The following is a 21,807-nucleotide window of genomic DNA, read 5'->3' as shown; positions in this document are numbered from 1 at the left end:
ACACCTTGAGGGGTGATGGACTGATGGAGGAAGATGTATTTTGGATATTGAGATTTTGACGAAGGAATAGCTAGGGATTTTGGGACATAAGGGCCCAAAATGGATGAAGAAGGTGGTGGAGAAATAGCATTGGAAGGTTTGGATGGAGGAATAGCAATTGTAGATGCCAATTTTGATGTTTCTTTAGGCTTTTGTGCTTCAAGGAGCCGCTTAGGGATCCACATGATTTTTGATTTTTCATGCTTTTGTGGTTCCTTGGAGTGCATTGCTTGCACAAGGGATTTAGGAACCCATATATATTTTGAATTTTCTTTATTTTTCTCAGTGGGCCTTTGTGGCCTTTTGGATATTTCTTTTTCTTTATAGATCATATTTTTCTTTGTTTTGACATGTCGATTATATTGGACATGTTGATTCTTGAATACATGTGGATTGCTAGACTTATGACATTTATACTTGGCATCCAAATTTCTTGGAGGGGGAAAGGAATGCATGGATGGATAGGAATGAAGTGGAGGTCTTGTGGATTGATGAAATTTACTCAAGGATGTATGCCTTTGCTGACCTTGCTTAGAGGACGAAGGGATATAAGGACCTAGGATGGATGGAAAGGATAAAGGGGAAGGGATATGTTTTGATTTTGATGGAGGGATACCAACGTCTTGAGAGTGAGTTGTGTAGACATGACCCTTAAGATCTTCTTTGATATGGAGGGGTTCTTGCTTATGGAGATCTACACCTTTGCCTTTATGAATATCTTGACTTGTAGGATACTCTTTTCTTTGGGAAGAAGACGCGAGTCCATTATGAGGTGGATATGATATGAGAGAAATAATGAGATCTTGAAGTGGATTGGATTGCACCAAAGTGGAAGAACCCATTGTGCATATAGGGGGTTCATGAACATCTTGCACTGACACATTAGAATCATGAGGGGGATTAGGATCATGAGGGGGGCTAGGATTGTGTAGTGGACATGGTTCAATGATAGGCTCTTCAAGAGATGGAATGGGAGAAATAATGGGATCATCAAAAGAAATGCGATCTTGGAGTGTATATGGAGCATTAAGACAAGGAGATGGAGGAACAAAAGGATCTTGTGGAGGATTTAAAGGAATAATTTGATCTTGACAAGGAGGAAGATCATTGGAATCCTCTTTAAAGGTGCTTTGCTCTTGACTTTTAATGGGATCATTGGAAAGGATGGAAAGGATATCTTGATCTTTCTTAGGAAGTGGAATGTCAATGGGATTTGAAAGGACATTTTTTTCATGAAATGGAATGGGATCATTTGGGATTGGATGGACTGGGATATCTTGATCTTTCTCGGGGAAGGGAGTGTTAATAGGACTTTGGATAGGATGGACAAGAATAGGGGAATCATCATGAGTGTCTGGGAAGATGGGGTCCTGGTCAACAATTGGATGGGATGATAAGGTAAATATTGATCTTCATCTATTTCAAGACATGTTTCTTCATGCTCTAAATTATCCTCTTGACATGGGGTTGGACTTTGGATATGCATGGGGGATTCTGACAAGGGATCAATGTTTTGGCATGAAGGAAATGCACTTTGAACATTTGTGATGGATTCTAGCAAGGAATCAATGCTTGAACATGAGGAAGAGGGACCTCGAATGGGGTCCTCTAAAACAGGTAATGGCAATAAAGTGCATGGTGGCATTGGGTCTTGTATTTTTGAAACATGACAAGGATGTGCATCACGAATTGGATTATCTTGGTAATCAATTATGGATAGCCCTTGGATAATTGCATCCTTGGGTGTATTATTTGATGAGGACAATATGGAAGGTTCTTGTGAAACTTCTAGAGGTGTAGGGATAGATGCCACTAGAGAGTCAATTTGTTTGTGGGGGGATGAGGCATTGCTAGACATAAGTGTATTATCTTGATCTTCTTCAAAGAACTCACTTGGTAGGCTCCTTAAGAGCCTTGCAATAAAGCCACCTTTCTTTTGAGGTTTTGACATGGTTGTATCTAGAATTTGAACTTGTTTGGCAAGGAGTTGGTTCTGGTCTGATGTCATGTTTTGATTTTGAACTAGATGTTGCTCAAATTGGTTTGACATGTTCAAAATTTGGCTTGGTGTGGGCTACAACCTTTGTTTTTGAATGTTTAATTATGGTTGTTGACATTGATATGTTGATTGAACTTGTTGATATTCCACCATCGGTTGAACTATTTGTTGACATTGTATAGTTGGTTGGACATATTGTTGAAATTGGACCATTGGTTGTGTTGGTTGTATATGTTGGACCATTGGTTGTGTCTGTTGGAAATGTTCAAACTGTTGAACAATTGGTTGTGATGGTTGAAAATCTGATTGATAGTAAACACCTTCTTGTTCTTGTTGTGGAGGCACATAATGTTGAAATTGATGTTGTCTCTTTTCTTGAAATTGTTTCATCATCTCTATTTGTGAGAGGAGAGCTGGTATGTCTAATCGTTCAAGAAGAGATCTTACATCAATTGGCTCAATCTTTGGATTTTGACCTGGAAATTTTCAAAACATTTTGGACATTTGTGATCTATTCTTCTCAATGTTTTTCACTCTTTGTTCCAAAATCTCATTTTCTTGAGCTAGTTTCTCCTCTAGTTTTTGTATTTGGACATTTACATCATCATGATAAGTTTGATCCAAGTTCTGAGACATGTAGAGATTGGATTGACATGATTGATTGCTCAATTGTGATGACATGGCTTCGTAAGAAGGTTGAGACCTCATTTCAACAAACATGTCACTATGCAATGCAACTAATGGGATTGACAAATGAAACCTAAAGGATGACAATGCAACTTAATGTTTTTGTTGTTTTTCAAGATTTTGACAAACTCATCAATGCAATTCTAAAAATGAGACCCTTAGGAAATTGAAATGATGTCTAGACCTCAAAGGACAAAAGGACCAAGTGACAATAGGACAAATTGACAATGTCTCACCTATATGCTTGGATACTAAGCTAGGTTTGACCAAATGACATTGATGAGAAATAGACAAAAGTTTGACAAGGTCTAGACTTCCTAACAATAACTTAGGGTTTATCAAAGATTTGCATTACTCAAGTATGACAAAACCTAGTTTTGACACTATATGCAAAGGGACAATTACTATGCAAATGACCCTAATATGATATGATAATGACCTAATCTTGATGAAGAGACCTAAGGTATGCAAATGTGACCTAATGTTATGAGGAAAAGGATGCAAATGCAAATGTATGACAATGTCAACCTAAGACAAAACCTAAGGTTGAAATATGAAATGGTATTACTCTAATGCAAGAAGACACATGCAAATGGATGACCCTTATTGATATGCAAAGGAGTATGACCTAGGTGAAACCTAACCTTGGTAGTTGACAATGAATTTGAAAAATGCAAACCTAGGATGAACCTAATGTTGGACATGCAATATGACACCTAAATGAAGACCTAATAATGACATGCAAGGGGATACCTAAATGAGAACCTAATAAGGACATGCAAATGGACACCTAAATGAAATGGACCGAGTGAAATGCAAGAATGATACTCTAAGCCCTAAGTATGGACAATGGAGGACCTAAATCTAAGTGACATGAATGTTGAGACAAGATTTTGAAAAATGTTTGACAACCATATTTGAAGGTGTTTTGAACTTTGTTGAATGAAATACTCTTGTGTTTAACCTTGTTTTGAATCAATTTGTCTTGTTTTTGAAATGAGACACAACTCAACTTTTGACAAGCAAAGAAGACAAGATATTTTAACTTAGACTCAAGACAATCATGCTCATTCACACATTTCTTATGGTAGGTAAGGACAGTAGGTACTTGATAGGTAGACTCGTTATGAGATTCAAGGAGAATACATAGATGCTTGACCCCACAGGCTCCCCTCCATGGCACTCACTTCTCAGGGCAGCCAAGCATCAGTCCCCATGGAAATCTCCCCATGGTGAACTTAGTATCTCTTCCAAGTATCTGAACTCCTCCTTCTCAAGCAACTAGAAGGATTTTTGGCCTCTAAATACAAGGTGTTTAATAAGGATTTCTGTTAAGCGCTACTCCTTGGTGTTACGCAAGCATGATTGAGACATAGGCCCACCAAGATACCAAACAAATGTAGTCGCGCAAGCACAATTTAGACCGTGAGGCCCTACTTAGATGTTGATATGAGAAAGAGTCCAAGGGTCATCACTTCCCAAGTAACTACAATTCCCACGTAACCCTTCCTTCAAAGCTTTCGCCCATCAGGTATTTATTTATAGTGAGTTAGAATGCCAAGGTACTCTAGCTGTGCTCACTTTGGGTCATTCCCTTCTCACGATTGTCGCTTGCAAAAGAAAACAAATGGTTGGGAAGGCAGGCCCTCTAAAGGTAACAAACAATCCAAAACATGAGAATGGTATCGAAGATCTGGATTTTTGATCACCCTAAGAAGGATGAGAGCATACTCTCCTACTCCAATGTCAAACTCGACAAGAAAAGTGAACACATGTTCATTCCATCCTACTTAGAAAACATACTAGGTGCCTAATTATGAATCACAAACACAAAGTTTGGTTGGAATATAAGGCAACCTGCAAAATCACTAAGTTAGAAGTTTAATTTGTTTGGTCTTCGACTAGCGAACCTACATAAGACTTGTTAGTAGTTTCATTCTTAGTCTTCGTCACACGTAACGCCAAGATGTTGCATAGAGAATTAGCACCAAAGAAAAACCAGAATATAATAAACAGAATGAAAACATTTTTTTTTTTACACAAGCACAGAATGCCTCAACACAGGCGCAAATCTCATCAACACAAGCACAAATCTCTCCTACACAGGTGCAAAAGTGTCCAGAAAGCTCTGGGTCGCCCTGTTTCTTGAGTTTTTTACCTGCAAATCAGCTCAAAAGGCACTCAAAAGATGGTTAAATGGTTAGTTCACATTGGGTTCACCAATTAATGTAGATAGGAATGTGGAAATCATCAAAGCAAATCAAAATTAAACTAGCTCAATCACAAAACTAGATTGCAATGATAACAAAACCTACAAACATTCAATAGAGATATGGAAATGAAACATCCAATTCAAACGCAAACCATCTCAAATGCGGATGTCTCCTCCATGATTCTCCATTGTCCTTCTTTCTCCTTCAAATAGATTTGTTTTGTGGATCTCCCCTTCAAGTGCATAAGCATAATGTGAAAGCAAGATTGACAAGACGGTAGCGCAAGAGTACTAGAAGTGTGATTGATTCGGGGATTCGAAAATGTGATCAATTGGGATTGAAGAAATTCATCCAATTTATAGATAAATTGGAGAAAAGACAAGATTAACATGAAGAGATTTGAAAGGAAATTTCAAATCAAGAATGACAAATATGACAAATTATGGCAAAATTGACACTTTCTATGCGAAATTGATTGATTGATAATTATGACAAATTGCTATGTCAAAATTGATTGATTGACAATTATGACAAATTATGACAAATTTTCTATGTCATTCCCATGAAATTAGGAGAAATATTAGAGAAAATAGAAAATTAGATGAATTAGAAATTAGGAAATTAGAAAATTGATGAAAATTAGAAAATTAGGAATTAGGAGAAATTAGTAAATTGGAAAATTAGGTAAATTAATTAATAATTTTTCATTCACTAATTAATTCACAAAGAGAGGAAGAATTAGTTAGCCAATTAAATAAATATTTAATTGTGACAAGAAGACTTAGGATAAATAAATAAATTATTTAACCTAGAGGGAAAATGACAAACAAGATTAAATGAATAAATCATAAAATCCTAGAAGATGAATTAGAAATGCAAGGACGACAATTAGGTCTTGACATAGGATCAATTTGATCATGATTTTGACTTGATAAAAGACCAATGCTGATAAATGATTTGATTGATAAATGCACCAATTGACGAGGAACAATGACAAATTGATCCAAATTGACATGATTGAGAAGGACGATGATCAATGACAAATCGATCGCAAGATTGAAAATGACAACGATCGATGAAAAATCGATCACAAAATGACAAGATTGACTAGAGGACAAGGATCGATGACAAATCGATCGCAAAATGATAAGATTGATAAGAGGACAAAACCCTAATTCCATCATCGATTAGGATTGACGATGTCCAAAATGAAATTGAATTGACGATGTCAAAAAATGCCAAATGAGCACGCACATTGATGCCACAGGATAAGATCAAGCAAAATCATGACTGAAGATTGTTATCGACAAGACCAAATTCAAAAGCAATACAAAATGAGGAATGCAGAAGAAGGACTCGATGCTCGCAAATTATAAAGACCAAGTGTGTAACATAGGAGAAATGTTAATGCGACGCAAAAACCCTAAAATAAGGCAATGCACCAATGTTAAAGTATGACTCCACAAGCGTTGACCATTTTTAGACCTCTACACTTACTATACCACCATCATACTTTTCCATACTCACAAACTTACTTTTATCACCTATCATATGATGAGAGCAGCCAGTGTCAATAACACATTCATCTTTCTCTTCAACGTTAGTAGCCAAAGCTTTCTCCTCATTAATGCAACTAGAAGAATTAGTAGGCACTAGATCATCTTCCTTGAGAGCAAAAAATACCCATTCATCATAACCTAAATTTCCTTTCTCGAATTCATCATTTGTCACACCTTTAGCACCAACATAATAATGTTTCTTCTGATATTTAGTCTTGTATTTCTTCCTAGGAACTCTTTTTGGACACCTTGAAGAAAAATGTCCTATTTTATTACATGAAAAGCATTCAAGAGGCAACTTTCCTTCATGCTTACCAGCTCCTTCAGGAAATCTCTTGGAAATAAGGGCTTCAAGCTCCTCAAGCTCTCAATCTTCTTCTTCAATTTCCCTCATCTCTTTCTCATATCTAGATACCCTTCTTGACGAAATTTCTCTTAGATCATATCTCTGCTTTCTAAAAATAGTAGCTTTGAATGCAAATTCAGTCTTAGGAAGAGAGTCAACAAACTCACTCAATTCAAAGGCAGAAAGCTTGCTAATCAGTGTGTCTCTAGTCACATTAGTCACAGTCCAGATCAATAGCAGCAACTTTGTTCTTGTAAGCAGGAGGCCAAGATCTCAACACTTTAGCAACAATATCTGATTATTCCAATACTCCACCAGCACATTTGATATTGCACACAAGCTCATTCACTTTCTACATAAAAGAAGTAATGTTCTCATCTTTTCGCATCTTCAACAACTCGTACTTTCTCTTCAAGCTCTGCAACTTGGCAATCTTCACATGACTATCACCTTCATACAAAGTTTCCAACTTCTTCCAGATCTCATGAGCAATCTGCAAATCCATCACATTTGTCATTTCAGAATTAGTCAAGGCACTCAACAATGCTTCCTTAGCTCTAATATTGTGTTCAAATTCCTTTATCTCATCTATAGTTGTAGGACCATTATGAGGAATGTTATACACATTTTTAGTAATTTTCAAGTAATCTTGACCAATGCATCTCAAGTGACACTCCATCTGACTTTTCCAATGAGTGTAGTTAAATCCATCAAATCTCAGACTATCCTCCTTATAAGTTGCCATCCCGAATCACCTCAAGTAATCAAGCTTCTTTGGAGGAACCTGCTCTAATACCAATTGTTGGCAACAAGGCAGAAAACTAAGAGGGGGGGTTAATCAATTTTCACAAAATCTCTTTCTTAACTCAAACATAAGTTCAGATCTAATAATTAACAATGAAAGCATAAATAAACACCACATCAATAAAACACATAACACAAAGATTTTTGATGTGGAAAACCTGGTCAAGGGAAAAACCATAGTGGGAACCTACCCACAACATGGTGATACCCTGTTAGAAGTATATGAAATATTACAATGGGGAATGCACATGTATTCAGGCACACTATCTAGAGCTCACTGCTCAAAATTAACAAAGGAAAACAACCCTGGGAAAACTCACAGTCTTACAAACATATTCAGATTACATCCAAAAGATTGTGAACTGATAAGCACATATAATCTCGTCATGCCTAGTTCTAGTTCTAGTTAAGCACATATAACTTCCTCTTCTCACACTTCTCCTCTGCCTCTGAGATATCAATATATTATTCGCACATACACTCATCCATGGCACAACACACTCAATTACAAGGATATTACATTAATTTTTACATGACATCAACCTTGGATCAGTATCATCAAGGTCATCTCAACACACATCACAAATTACAAAGAGATAACTATACATGCTAAAATATTATATGTGGACCAAAAAGTGTCGGCTAAGACATATTATGGACCTAAATCAACACCTCGAACATGAAACACCTCCAGGAATTATGTCTCAAACATCCACAAAATGTTACAATCATCATGTCGGCCAAGAACATGAAGAACACCACCGGATCAAGGAAAATCATCAATAACGCACTCACTGATTAATATAGACTACCAACACAAATAGCACATGATCTAGAAACATCCACAAGAATCATGAATTACCACAAAAACAACCACACCAACACCACTTACTAGAATCTTCATCATCATTATACTGAACTTCAAGAACACTAACTGCAATGACTGTCAAACTGAAAGATTCACTTGTGGACCTCCAAATCATGAACCCTCTAAATTGAGGACACACCAAAATGTCCCAAACTCTCTGCCAAATCTACAAACCAAGATATTGCAACATGGAGCAATGCGGAGCAAAATCCAAAACACTGATCAACATCGAACAACTGAAAAACCAACCACAATACCGGATCTCATAACTCGATCAAATTTCCATGCAAACCACTTAAACTTGAGCTGAATTAACTAGAGATACTTATCTCAAAACCCTTTAATCTGTAACAACTCATCTACAACAAACTAGCCAAACCAACTCACTTAATCTAACTGCAACACTGGAACCCACAGAGGAATATGTTGACATCAATGACAACACGTCACTCAATCAATCCAAACACATATTTGCACATTATCCCAATAGATTTAACAAGATCGGTGGATTTCACTAAGCTCCTTGTTGGAGCCTTTGTGCACACATCTCTTTATAATTGGGATGAATTAGCTCTTAAGTTGCAGAGATATGATGTTTCTAAGGGGCTTCAATGGATTGGTGGCTTTTTGAATAGGGATAGGTTTTTTGTGGAGTCTGTTAATTAGTCTGTATACATATCCATCATCAATGGCTTCAAATTTAATTCTACAGCTCCTTTCTTCACTTGGATGCAGTATTATAGTGCTTTAATTATAGAACCTATGTTTTTGTATGCACTATCAAAGGTTGTTGCTTTGTGGGAGCTATTTCAACATGTAGTTGTTGATCCACATGGTGTGGATTCTTCTTTTCCTTTACTGAGCAATTTGGCTTCTTCTCAATGAAGTTCTAATGGCAAATAGTATGAATGGACTTCACGTATCCAAATCTTTTGTAGCTTTCCAGGCATTCATTCATTTTGGGCTAGGTAGAATCACTTCTTTAGTTATGTGATTTGGATGTTTATCATCACTATGTTTCTTCAGTATATCTTTTTAGGCTTGATTTTAGTTATATTGAATATTAGGTTCTGGCATTTAAGGGTGTTGTTATCCCCTCCTTTTGACATTCTAAATATGTAGTTATTTATTTTCTTCCAGTTATATAGTAGTATATTATAGGCCTTGGCCTTTTACCCAAAAAAAAAATTATTTTAGTTTGAAAAAAATCAAAAAATGATAATTTTAGATCAAGTTATGCTTGTCGTACACTAGGGATTTTCAAAACAGTGGTTATGCCCAATAAAAAATTAAGAAAAAAAATATTCAAAAATAAAATTACAAAAAAATATCCTCAACAATCTTGTGTGTGTTACAAATATTTTCCCAAAAATATTCAAAAAAATACTTTCATTTAGGTCAAACTATGGTGGTTATACATGAGCATGGTATGGTCCTAAAAATGACTTACCGATTGAAACTCAATTTGTATCATCTAAGTACTAATAAAAATTACATATTTGGAAACTAGACTTCAAGCACTACATTTCATATTGTGACTTTTTCTAAGATTCAATCTTTAAGTGATTTAAATTTTTAGGTCAATTGGGACGAATTCAATTATGAAAAATGGGGAAAGCACTTCCACTTTTTGGCCAAAAAGTGGACTCAACTTCTTACACATACTTGCCAGGTGAGTTGTATTGAAATCCTAAACTAGTGAAGTCAAAAGGCTAGGGCTTGTGTTAGGGAGATGGCAATTTTTTGGGTTAACCATGTCGGATGTTGGTTCTTGTCAAGTTAGGTGACTAAGTTTGGGGAGTACATAGTAGAGCTCAAGTTCATGAGATGTTAAGAAATAGAAAGGTGATGTGATGGTTGCACACCCTTGGGTTGCACCGGTTTCACTAGAGTTGGAGGATCTTAACATCCTAAAAAGTTGGGACCTGGATGAAGTTGAGAGAAGGATCTCAATAACAATGATCATTATGAAGTCAATTTTAGAGGTGAGTTTTTCGAGGTAAGTAAAAAATAATGTGGTGCAAGGTCAAAGTGTTAAAGTGGTTCGTAGATGGTTTTCTCTTGGAGCATCGCTGAGTATGTAGGAAGTCTTTTGACCTAGATATTTAGGGTAAAACATGATGGAACATGAATTGGGTTCAAGGAGGTTCAATAAGGCAGGAAATTAAGTTGGGAAGTTTGGATATCAAAAGGTTGGTCAAGTCGTGCATGGAGCACAAGATGTTGTGTGAGATGCAAAGTAGGTGTTTGTGTGGGTGGGGGTGGAATGAAATAGGGTGATGGATCAAGAAGCTAGTTCAAGGAGATGATTCATCCAAAAGAACATTAGTGTCTTAAGGAGTTCATGGAAATAAGGAGACCAAGAAGGGATATTAGTGTTAAGTAGAATGATGGACATGCATTAGGTGTATGTAATGAATGAAGAAGACTTTTAGGGGAGTGAGATCAAGAGAATAGTGATCTAAGATGAATTAAAGATGACTATTCATGGTGGATCTAAGAGATTTCATGGGTTTTTGGGTGTGTTGTGGTGATGAGTGGAATGGTCATATGGAGATGAGGACATAGAAAATTGCAAGTAGCTCATATTGTATGGGAGGCATAAGATTGAGGGTGTAATGACCCACTTAACTCAACCCAAAACTCCCACTGGTTATATATATATATATATATATATATATATATATATATATATATATATATATATATATATATATATCTTTGGCTGAGTCACATACTCAAGTACTATTATCCAAACGGGTTATGTATCTATCCATATGGAATAGGAGATTCATCTATCCAAATTCAAGATAGGCCTCTACCCAAACATGGTAGGCATCTATTCATAAAGAATCAGAAATTCTCTGGCCAGAGACTTAGACTCATTGGGACCATCTAGGTCCTGGTTCACTCTCTAAAGAATACACTCCCCTACTAGGAGTGTACTGAGGTCACCGTCCTTAGAAGTATTAGAAAATAATTATATAAATAAGCTTGAGTTCCACCTCTAAATTCAACCTAAAGCATTGGGAAGTCAAGTGAATCCATACGGGATTCCTTCCAAAATTACATTGAAATAAATTTAATCTTCTATTTATTATTATCTAGACCATTTGATTGCAGGACTATGGAGCTTCACAAACATAACAACTCATCCTTACACAAATCCTAATCCCCCATCCTCGAATGCCTGAGTACTAGGGACAACTCTATCTCTAGACTGCCTACATACCTCTTTCGACATGAGATCAAGGTGTAAAATACATAGTTGTGGTTTCTATCAATGTTTAATGTAAACTGTTTGGTGTCTACGCAACCCTTTCTAGGGTCAATGTCTAGTGCAGGAGCACCTGAGGTTTCTTAGTAAACCTTCAACTTTTGGTGTGACTGATCCTCATTGGTTCAATGGTTGAATAAAGGACTATTAAAGAGGCCAAAAGTGTGCTTTCATTTTGTTTTCTAGTTTGCTTTGTTACTGTTTGCTAAACTTAGCTTCTTACCCTATTTTGGGCCTATGTGCCTTTGTAAGCCTTAAATGGCCTCACATAGTAAATTTCACAAAAAATCCTTGTAAGGCCTCATAAGTATTTTGAAGATGTTTGTTTGATGTTAGGAAATCATCCTAGGTGGTTAAGATTGAGAAGATTTGGCATATTTGTCAAACTGCATTATAGAGCAAAAGTTGTCATAGTGACTTGACAACATTTTGTCAAAAATGTGAGCAATTTTGGAAAAATGTTCAAAGAGGTAGTTAGTGGTCCGATTGAGGGTTGGATATGATTTTTTGGGCATATACAAGGCCACTAAAAACATTGCAGAGGATTTAGAACCTCTGTGATAGAATTTTCAATAGCAAACTGAAGCAATTTCCTGGTTTTTTATTGAATTTTATCAAATTGCTTATTACAGTCTGTACCAAATGGACTAGTTTCCATACTATACTTTCATGGAGGCTTAGCACTTGTCTTTGTGGTGCTTATTTGTGTTCTTTCATTTTGTAGGTTTAGTAAGTGTACATAAATTCTTTCTTTTCTTCACTGTTCTCGGTCTGTGCAAGGGTTTAGACCCTACAAATGACTCCATCTTGATTTCCCACCATTGGTTCCCAATGACATTTGGGATTCAAGATATGGAGTCTATGTATAGTGTAATTATCAAATTTTGTGACCAAGAAGTTTCATTTGCCAATTTTAAGATCATGCCCTAGGCAAGCTCTGCCATAGCCCGGCTAGGGAACATGACTACACAATACCTTATTCCTTGCAGGGGTAGACAATTTGAATAGTGCCAAGTGTTTGGTGTCGAGGGTAGATGCTAGATAGATCCTTAGTGTAAGTGTGGGATCTTAACAGGGTGTTGAGACATATAAACCCCATTGGTGAATGCTCACAAGTCCTCTACCCTTGAAAAGTGCCATTTTTGGGACAGTCCCTGTACGGAAAGAACAAACCACCTAACCTCAAAAATATTGAAGGGTTTCCAAATGGGTATTCATATCTGTAAAGCTTCTATGGGGTCCCTTGACAGGCTTTTGAACCAAAGAGAAAAAACCATGAAAAGAGGGCTAAAAGGGGCTCTTAGGGCTACAAGCCCTTAATTATAGGAACTATGAAAACAATAGGAGAATGAATGGGAGTAGACACCAAAGAAGCATGGAAGGAGTTGGAAAACCATGGCAGATCCTTCTTAGACCCTTGCAAGTGAAGAGCATTAAATTAGGCATGTTGGAGGTTGAACTTACTCATGTGAGTTCTGACCTTGGATTTGAGTAATTTGAGCAATTGAGTTGGTAGAGAATTCTCCAAAGGATTTTGGGTGTTGGGATAGATTCATACAAGGAGAGTAGGGCATAAAAAAATAATAAAGCGCACTATAACACCTTTTCCTAAGCTATAAACCAAATTGTAACTCATTTGAGAGATTCTCCCTATCAATGTCCCAAATAGTTTCTCTGTGGTTGCTACCCACGATGGTAGCTCTTAACAAAAAGGCTCAAGGTGGCCTTCTTCTTATGGCCTAAAATAACTAAGTCCTATTTCCTATGAGTTACATCACCCTTGGCCCATTATCATTCATGGAATTTCATCAAGATAAATAATTTCCAAATCATCACACACAACCAAACCCTAATGGGGTTTTCTAAAGTTTAACTAAATGGATGTTAGTTGATTTTAAATTTATCTTTTTAGTTTATTGATCCAAGGGGGATTACTCGCCCCTTGGATTTTAAATTTCAAATGACCCTTATTTCTTCAAGTTGATTTATAGGGATGATGCCACAGACGTTATTGTTGCAGTTCTATTAGGCGTTAAGTGCAGTAATTCAACACGGCGACATTACCCGTAAGCATGACCCAAAGGCACCATAGATACCGAATGCTGCTAAGTTTTTTTTGGTTTCATCTCCTCTTGTTTAGTTATCAAACTAAGAATTAAACTATAAATTCATGAAATCTTAAGTAAATAATTATACTAAAACAACTATGAAAATAAAACTAGTACATGCAAGTAATTATTGTTTGAAATTTAAAAATAAGATTTTAATTTTACGTATATGAAAGGAACATTTTCTTGAGAATGAAAAAAAACAAATCAATTACTTGTAAATTAATATTTTCTTGAAAGATTACTATGATAATAATTAAACTATAAAACTTGAACTAAATACATGAAAGTACTAATTGTTTGAAACTGTGATACTTGTAAGAGATAGCTTATGAAAATGATTTTAATTACTTGTAAGATACTAATTGTTTTGAAACAAAAACTATTATAACTTCAATTATGAAACCTAATACTTGAAAGGTACTAATTGCTTGGAAGAAAATTAAAATATTAAATAACAAGACCTTGGAAATGAATTTAACACTTACTTGTTTGAAGGGAAAAACTATTCAATAATAAGCTTGAAAATAACCATACTATTTTTAAATTATAGTAATTGTTGAAAATAAGATTAGAAAAGGGTTTAAATACTTGTAAGGTATTGTTCGCTAGAATGTAAATAATAATAAGGCTCCTAATAAATATAAATAATTCTATTTTCCTAAAAAGGAAACTAACTAATACTAAAAATGAAATCGTTTGAAAGGAAATATTAAGTAATCCCTTGAAAGGTGAATATATATACTTGTAGTAAAGGTTTGTAAAGCATCTAATTACATTTGGAATGCTACTTTTCTTTGGATAAGTTTTGAAAATAAGACTTATACGAATTAAAAATGAGCTAATACTTAGTGTCTAAATATGTGCATGGTAAATACTTGCAAATAAAACTCATCTATTTTATTTCTTAAAAATATTTTCTAATTAATCTACTTCTACATGCTCTTGGACCGATGCCAAATTATAATTGATAAACTAACTAATTCTTCCACTTGAAGTAACGTCAACTTTATCTATAGATATTTCCTATAAATGATAACCTTGTCAATTTCAAATTCTTAGAAATGAGCTAATGCTTTGCTCATAAAATTTACTTCATGAAAATTATTATTTCATTTCTTAAGTGATCATAGGATAGTTATTTGAAAACTTATTTTTCTTGATTAAGATAATAATCCAAGAATCTAGAACAACAAAATATAACTTTTATTTAACTTCCAAACTAAGTTTCAATAGTCATTACAAACAAAAGATGAGTAGTTAATTTGGGATCCCCAACCTAAGTCAAGTTTAATAATCTCATGTAAAAACCTTTCAGTTTTTGTTTCATTTCCATTTGCTAAAACTATTTTGGTTTTCATGGATTGGAATTCAAGATATTTATTTTTCTCGTCAGTTTTCAAATATTTGGTTTCAAATAATCTTTCTTTACATCCTAATTAATACTAATGCTCTTACAAAATAGATTATACCATTAATGTTATATGAAAATTTAACTATGCAAATTACCTCTAAATTTAAATGTTAATAAATTGATCTACACTAATTACTTTGCAATATAAATGCAACTACTGTTACTACTCTTAAGTGCCTTTAAAGCTAGAATATACAACTATACAAAATTTAACTATTTATATACTTGACTATTCTCAATAGCCTTGTATATTCTATATCTTGAAATCTAACTTTGTGTAAAGAAACAATCAAATATTCAACTTCTTGAATTGAGGGAAACTTTAACTAAACATTAATTCATATTGCTTGAACTACATAAAAAGAAACTATGAATATAAACACATTTATTTGGAAGGTAAATCATTTTAATCTTTAATACTTGTACTAAATGAAGTCCAAAGTTTGAAAAGTGTTGAATGTCTAGAAAGGGGATCTATTTATTATTAGCATTTATTTGAGACTAACTAGTGATACTTGATGAGAAAGAACCATTACTTTGGAATAAGTTTATTTATTTTAACTTGTGCAAAATCTTTCCAAGGTGTATCATTGATGCAATATCATTTCCCTTTTCCTTTGTTTTCTTAAATCAAATTAATTTATTTTATAAAAAATATTTAACTATTATATCAACATCCTAAGAAAAATTAATTCAAGGTAATAGATCTCTTAATGTTTAATTGACCATTTGGTCCATAGAAAAGTAAATCTATTTTAATACAAAAGGATTCATTTCTCATCATGAAGAGATTATAAACTTTTAAGAAAAAAACAATTTGAAAAGAAGGTTTAAATTTTCATTCCATTAAGAGGACAAATAAAAAAGTTTAGGTTTAATTAAATATAACTTCTTTTTTTTTAATTTGAATAATCAAATTATTACATCATTTATGTAAAATAAATCTGTTGTTCACCAAAAGTGATAACCCAAGTATACCTGCAATCCTTCTATGAAATGGCCAATTTTAGTCTATGAAACACATCAGGGCTTGGACAACATAACATAGGACCCTAATTGATCCTCCTGCACTTCAGGTTCTGCTAGACCTAGGGGGGGACACCCTTTTGATGCACTGAATCAAACTTATTCACTCACCATGACAACATCAATGAAGCAGATAGAGCATTCCACAAACTTGTCCAATTTAGAAACACACTACAGATTGGCTAGATCTGTATAAACCACAAATGAAAAAGAGCTTGGAATGAAAGAACACAACCCCTAAACATAAAGGGAAATAGATTTTCTTTTAAAATTGTTGTTCTGAGACCATTCCCAAATCTGTCAAAGACCAGTGCCTTGTTCATTGGGCAGCAAAGTCACACACAGAACTACAAATATAAATCATAGATGCAAGTTTCTTTTCCTTAAACAAGATATTCATGCATCAATACCTTATATTAATGTACTATTTGATTCATTCACAAATTCATCAGATTTGGATACATATTTCATCATTTATGACTGACTACAGAATTTAAAACCTTCACTGAAGGATACCTATACACAGCCACAACAATCTCCTTGAAATTGACAAATTTCATCCTCCTTGAGAATTAAATTTATGATAATGAAATACATACCTAGAGACAATACTGTGTGGAATTTACTCATGCCTGACACAAGTAAGACCTGCAACTAAAACCACATTTACAATACTGCACTGCAATCTCTATACCCTCAGACAAACCATAGAACTTTACACATATGGGTCAAGATATTCAGAAAATGGAAGCCATCAAATCTAGAGCATTTCTCCAAATTTCTGGAACCCTTACAAAATGAGAAGAATTCGGAATAAGAAGGAGAGGGAAGAAAATCAAATCTACAACTGAAATTGCCAAGTGTCTCCTCTCTAACTAAATTTTATTCCCATCAAAACTGCTCCCACAATATCTGATCTTTGTCAAAATTGACTACATAATTGGATTCCTCACTCTGAGAGCTTTCCGGAAACATATAATACTTCATATTTTGGCCAAAACTAAAACCTTGGGTGGATTAATCCTTCCAATGTGCACAATTATTTAAATTTTTGAATTTTCTCTATAGTTAGAACTATATATTTAACTGATTTTAATTTTGATTTTTTCCTCCCTTTTGGCCCTGATGCTTTGCCATGTGGCAGCCTCTGATTGGTCGATGGGGTTGACTGGATGCCACCTAGGATGACACCTCATCATCGCCATGTCATCCGCTTTGTCACTGCCACTCGGTCGCCACGTGTACACCACCTCAGTGCCACATCATTGCCACCTAGGTGCCACATCATCATCACTGGGATGAGACCTATCTGTTGGACATCAGACTGTACCTGCCATGTCATCGCCACCTGAATTTCGCCATTTTGCATTTTGCCTTTCGCCATTTCGCGGCCTCTTACGGGTGAGCATCTTCAAGATCCGAAATCACGCAGACCATCAGATCAACCCAAACTTGCTCAATCTTTACCACTACTGCATTTTCGCCAAACCATTTCGCCATTTCCCAGCCTCTAACGTTCGTGCATCTTCGGCTTGCGAATCAACGTGCTTCATTGGATCATCTCGGACCTGCTCACTAGTTAAGCCGACCCTTCTCTGCAAAATTCGCTTGTTTGTATCAGGAAGCATGCCTACGTGGGGTCCACCTGGTCACCATGGAGTCGCCACCTAGGTCGCATTGGGATCCATGCCCGTGTGTGGGCCCACCTTGGGCGCCCAATAGCACCATCCGTCAAAAGCCCAGAGGCTTTGACATTATGTATTGGTGGAGATTTACATATAAATATCAAAATGTTACCCTCCACAGTGAATGTGGGACAATGCTTCATGCCTGGAAATACATTATTGAGCCTTTCCCTGAGTTTTAATGGCGATTCTTTGCAATTGCTTGGAAGTTCATTTGATTTAACCTTCCCTTTTAACGCCACACAGGAAGAATTGGGCAAAGGTTGTGGATTTAATACTTTACACCTGCCATTTGCATTAGTTGGAAAAAAATTTATGCTGCTATTTATACTCACCTTACCATACACACAGAGGGGTTGAACCTAAAAACTTCTACGCCCCCTTCCAAGCACCACGATAGAGAACATTACATCCAGCCTGGCAAATCTTGGGAGTCTTCTGAAGTCCCTTCTGCATACCATGTGAAGCCTTGGAGGAAGATGGGAGGGCACGTGAGGAGAAGGAGGACGCTGCATTTTCTAAAAACCATGCTCCATACACCCCTTCCAACCCACGCAGAGGGGAGGGTAAACAATGGCAAGGCTTTAAACCCCCATTGCAATTTCATTAGTGTTTAACGTGGCCTCCAAATAACCACGCAGGGGATGGCATTACACTTGCTGCATTTTGTATTTACTTGTAGGTTTATGTGCCTCCCTTCACAAACACCATGCAGGAGGACTTGGTTTGCATCTAGAGTTTTGTAGCCTAGTCCAAACACCATGCACATGCTACAAAATGTAGCACATGGGGGAATTTTGAATAATGCTTGCGTAGGCTTGAAAGATTTTCCATGGCCTTTTCAACGCCCCTTTTCATCCACCATGATTTAATTGCTACTAATTTTAGTACCACGCACAGGGAAAATGCATTAAGCCTGGCAAATCTGCCAATGGAATTTGCATTGAATATTTCAGTGCTGGACTTTGGCCATTTCAATAACCACTTGCACTGCTCCATGTTTCAAAAACTTTGGCTCCAAAATAATTCTCCATTTCCTTCAAACCTATCCAAAAGAGATTTTGCATACTTATACATATCTGTCCCTGGGAGATTTCATGCCATTTCATTCCTAAAAAACAACAACATGTCTCACATCTTCACACATTTCAGGAACACTACGCAATTCATGAGCCCACTACTCCAAAGTAAACTGCGACGAGAATATTTGTAACAAATCCATTTGCTCACACTGAAAGAAATCAAAGCACTTGAAGAATGATATTAGTGATGTGAAGACCAAGGCATGGGAAGATGCATTTCCATGAAATACGAAGAGTTCGCCACAAAATTTAATGCATGGGCATGAGCCAGGTCGGACCCCAAAGTGGGTCCGACTAAAAAAAAATTCGTTTTCATGCAACTGGCCCTTGGAATGCTTGAGATACCTTAAACTTACCTCTGGAAACGATCGGCATCATTTTCGGATCATCAGAATGAATTTTGCAACCTTCAGGCAATTATGCCACATTTTCGCATTTAATCGCGAAGACGTATTTTTCAAGGTGGTCAAAACACCTTTTTGGATCTTGTCGTCTGATAGGCGTGTACTTTGATATGCAAGCATGAAATCTACCAAACGGTTTCTCAAGATGAGTCCCGAGAAAAGAGATATTAATTGACGAAAATGACAAACTGGCTTTGTCGACACTGCGGACCTAATGAAGTCAATGTTCAGGCAACACATGATACCTTTCTCAAAAATATCGAACGACCTCCGTAGATCCTCAAATTTGAAAAACAAGTACCTTAAAGCACATATTAAAACTTAGAAATCTCGGTTCGATCACAAGACTGACAAGATGCAAAGGGTGCGCTCATGAAAATGGCTACATTAACTGATATGACACTGAAAGTGTAGAAGACTGAAAATTGATGGCTAAATGAACCCTTTTGAAAACCGATCAAACGGATTGACATAGGCTTGAAATTTGAAACGTATCTCATCATTCATACCAAAATTATCCCGGAACAAACATTTTGGCATGACACCCACTGAGGCAACATTTACACTTGTGCAAAACAGGGCTCCGACTAGCTATCGAAACAGGGACTAGTCAAACCACACAAACTACAAATGGATTTGGCTATGAAAACTGAGCAAATGGATTCATCAAGACTTGAAATTTTGTAGGCTGACTCACATTTATGCATACAATTGAATCCATTTTGAATTTTTTCATGACAATCAACAGGGCAAAAGATACAAACACTCAAAGTAGGCTACTCAATAAAATCTGCATTTCTGCCTAAAATGCACTTTCAGCTCACCCCTCGAAATGGGTACCTGGTAAACTGATCCAAACTGAATTTTGAAAGTTGCACATCACTGAATAGGCCAAATGAAAGGTGTAGGACATGAATCCCAAGCCTTACCCTCTGAAAATCAACCGGCTCCATTTTGACCTCTCACAAACTAGGTCGTTCAAACTAACTTATTTGGAAATGCAAAGCAAAATTTTGAATTGGGCCTCTAAACTTGACTCAATTTTAAATAGTCCCAACAAAATCCTTTGCATAATATGAAATTATTTATTTTAATAGTGTAACGACTTAAATTATAATATAATTTTTTTTTAAATTAATTTTAGTAATGTAAATAAATTTTAATTATTTAACCAAACTTAAAAATATAGATTAATTTTAATTATTTAAATATAACTTTAAAATATAAATTAATTTAAATAAATTTTAATAATATAAAACAATCTTTAAAATATAAATTAATATTAAATAAATTTCAATAATTTTAAACAATCTCTTTTTTTTTTAAACATTAAGATAGAAAATGAGTGGATAAAATGTAAGGAAAAGAAGGGTTTCATGAAAAAATGGGAATAAATAATAAGCACATTTAAATATTCATTTTTCTTGAAAATATTGTCTTACTAAATTAAAATTTGATCAAGGTAAACAAGGTATTTTTTTTCCTAACTCAATTTGAAAATAATGAGAGACTTTTAGCAAAAGATGAGGAAATTTCTACATTGTTTATCCTAACATATTTAAAATCCACTTTTAGATTTAAGCAAAAATATCTAAAACCCTTAAACTACATTTATCCTCAAAAAAATTCTCCAAGAAATTTGAACATGCATGCAAGCAAAACCTCCCTCTCTTTTTAACATTTTGAAAGAGTGCATAAAGGAAATTACTAAAAAAATCGATTAAAAAAGGAAATTACAAAAAAAGAGAGGAAAGATAGGAACCTAGACCTGCAAGAAGATCAAGACCCTATTGTTGAATCAAACACCTGTTTTCTGGTTGTCCTAAAAAGGATCTCCCCTTGAAACCTAATAAGGATCTCCTCCAAGAGCTTCTAAAATCATACTTCATACTACAAAATGCATTCACAAAAATTTCTTAATAAAATCAAAGAATAATTCAACTAGCATAATTCAACACAAATTTGTTAAGAAAATGAAAGAATAATCTTGTCAGATAACCATGATCTCCATTTTTGACAATCTGCATTCAATATATAGAAATTTGTGAGCCATTTAATTTATAAAAGTAATTAATATTTTAGAGATTCCTTGCCCAAAATAATTTCATGCAAAACTATTATTGACATATTCCTTTATGACATTTCATAGTGGAGTTAACACTTGTCCATTATTTGCTCAAATTGAATTGCTATATTTGAAATTTTATTTTCCCTTGTCATAAAAATACTATGAATAGAGATATTCTTGTCATAGAATAAATTTGTAACTCTCATGACATAAAATTTGCTAATATAA

The sequence above is a fragment of the Cryptomeria japonica genome, chromosome 11 (assembly GCF_030272615.1).
Source record: "Cryptomeria japonica chromosome 11, Sugi_1.0, whole genome shotgun sequence".
Classification (NCBI taxonomy): Eukaryota; Viridiplantae; Streptophyta; class Pinopsida; order Cupressales; family Cupressaceae; genus Cryptomeria; species Cryptomeria japonica.
The sequence above is the reverse complement of the archived record's forward strand: the minus strand, read 5'-3'. Positions refer to the sequence as shown.